The sequence below is a fragment of the Crocuta crocuta genome, unplaced genomic scaffold (genome assembly GCF_008692635.1).
Source record: "Crocuta crocuta isolate KB4526 unplaced genomic scaffold, BGI_CrCroc_1.0 scaffold1270, whole genome shotgun sequence".
Taxonomy (NCBI): domain Eukaryota; kingdom Metazoa; phylum Chordata; class Mammalia; order Carnivora; family Hyaenidae; genus Crocuta; species Crocuta crocuta.
Genome location: NW_027531521.1, coordinates 96,149 through 98,781, shown reverse-complemented (window position 1 = coordinate 98,781; position 2,633 = coordinate 96,149).

Sequence of the window (2,633 nt, the reverse complement as noted above, 5' to 3'; positions counted from 1 at the left end):
TTTCCTAAACTGATTTTTTGACTGCTTTTGTATTATTGCTTAAAATCCATAGTTCTGAATAGCTAGGAAGCTATTGTTACCAGTACAAATTCATATACCCTCTCACACACAGATTTCTGATCAGGTGGTTCAGCACTTTAAAAAAGAAAAGTAGAACCCTGCTTTAAATCTTAGCCATTTTCTTCTCTTCTGCTCTGATGGTGTGGGCGAAGGCTTCACAGAGGCACAGGTCTTAACTTGCACCACTTAACCTATTTGCCAGGGGTCTCCAAAGAGTTGTCCTTCCACCTGGATATGCAAATTCTCAGGCCCCATCCACAGCTGCTGAAATCAGCATCTCAGGGCGTAGGGCCCAACAGTCTGTGTTTTAATAAGCCCTCTAGGCAAGGCTGCCAGATAAAATACAAGATGGTCCAGTTAAAGCTGAATTTCAGATAAGCAACGAATAACTTTTTAGTTATATTCGTATATTGCAGTATTTGGGACATACTTATATTTAACTTCAAATTCAACTGGGTATTGTGTTGGTTGGTTTGCTGTTTTATTTTTTCCTAAATCTGGCAACCTGCCCTCCAAATAATTCTGATCCATGCTAAAGTTTAAAAACACTGGGGTAAAGGAAAGAGGATGGGCCTTGGATTCAGATAGATCTCACTTCACCACTTTTTTTCTAACAATGGATGGAATCTCACAAATATGACTGGCATCTCGGTATGACAAAGGAGACCATGGGGGAGAGAGCCAAACAGCCTCGGGGCTTAGAGAAAAGTTTGGTAGCAGAAAGGGCCTGGATTACACCAGAATATTCAAACACACTCTAAATGACTGCTAGTCTAGTGCCCGTGGGGTGCTCTTCTCATACAAAACACAACTTTGGCCTTATATGGGAGAAAGAGCTGGGGCAGGGGTGGAGGTAGGGGATTGCAAGGAAGGGACAAACAGAAATCTATATCGGAAAGAGAGGAGTGTAAAGGGCACAGGAAAAATGCTAGGATTTAGAATTGGTCAAGGTCAACTAGTGCTCACATCAAGTTCCCTCTTACTGACTTTGTTGGCAGAAAAGGCTGGGTAAGAGTCACTCTTTGAGTATAAAGAGGCTCCTGGGCAGCACTGGCTCTGTTCCACGAGCCTCTAAGGCATTGGTTCTCAACCAGGGGTGGTTTTAACCCCTGGCAACGTCTGGAGATATTTTTGGTTGTCACAACAGTCGGTGGGAAGGGTGTGCTACTGACACCTAGTGGGGAAAGGCCAGAGTTACTGGTAACCATCCCTCAAAGCACAGGACAGCACCCCCACTACAAAGAATTAACTGCAAATATCAAGTTGCAAGGTTGAAAAACCATGCTGTAAAGTGGATCGAGGAAGAGAAAGACCATGCTACAGCCTCACTCCTTACCCCAAACCACTGACCCGCCTCTAGAAATGAAGCATATGCACTGCGCTGCCGAGATTTTATGCATATGCATGCCCGTGAGCCTGAATTTAGGCAAGCTACTAAATTCCATAAGCCTTTGTACCCTAATCTGTACAGTGTAAATAAAATTATTGACCTCCTAAATTAGTGCAGGGATTAAGTGGGGGTAACTTAATGGTTTAGATTCAAACATTTATTGAGCACCTACACTATGTGCCAGATGTTGAAGGCAGAGACAGGGCGCTTGCTATTAAAGATTCAAGTCTAATGAGTTTGAAGGCATGCGTGGTCGATTTTCAAACAAAGGCTCATTTCCTTCACACTCAGCCCTAATCCTCTCTTCCTTACCAGAGAACTGGAAGGAAGCGCAGAATTAATACCCATGATGAAGAGGAGCTACATCACCAATGTGTGCCATTTTGCTAATGCTTCTCATCCTTATTTCCAAATAGAGCACTGAAGCCAATGCATTGTTCTTAACAATCAAAAGAAGTTCTGTTAGGGGCATCTGGGTGGCTCAGTCAGTTAAGTGTCTGACTTTGGCTCAGGTCATGAGCTCACCATTAGTGGGTTCGAGCCCCGAGTTGGGCTCTATAGATGCTGACAGCTCAGAGTCTGGAGCCTGCTTCAGATTCTGTGTCTCCCTCTCTCTCTGCCCCTCCCCTGCTCATGCTCTGTCTCTCAAAAATAAATAAACATTATTAAAAAAACACACAAAAGAAGTTCTGTTAGCTAGTTCAGGCGGGCATCCACCCTGTTCTCAAAATGGACTATTATCCTTGAGCATGTCGGGAAACAAAAAGCAAGCTCACCTTCTTTCTGACCCTGACCTGCATGGCTCCTACATCCTGCTTTGGCAAGGCTTCAGTAGGCAAGGTGATGTTATTAGAGTATTAAAAAACTGAGGTCTTCTCTTGGGGTACCTGGTGGGCTCAGTCAGCAGAGCATACGGCTCTTGATCTCAAGGTTGTAAGCTAGAGCTCCTGGCTGGGTATAGAAATTACTTAAAAATAAAATCTCTAAAAAGAAAAAAGAAAGAAAATTTAGGTGCTCTCCTAACAGTCCCACTTGCTCAGAAAATGGAATGAGAGAAAGGGAGGACTCAAGGGTCATATCCAGGTTTGGGGGTTGAGCAATTAAGTGACAGTAATGCCATTTACTAAGATTGGAAAGTCTTGGGTGAGAAGCAAGTTTGGAAGAGAAATCAGGAGTTCAGCTT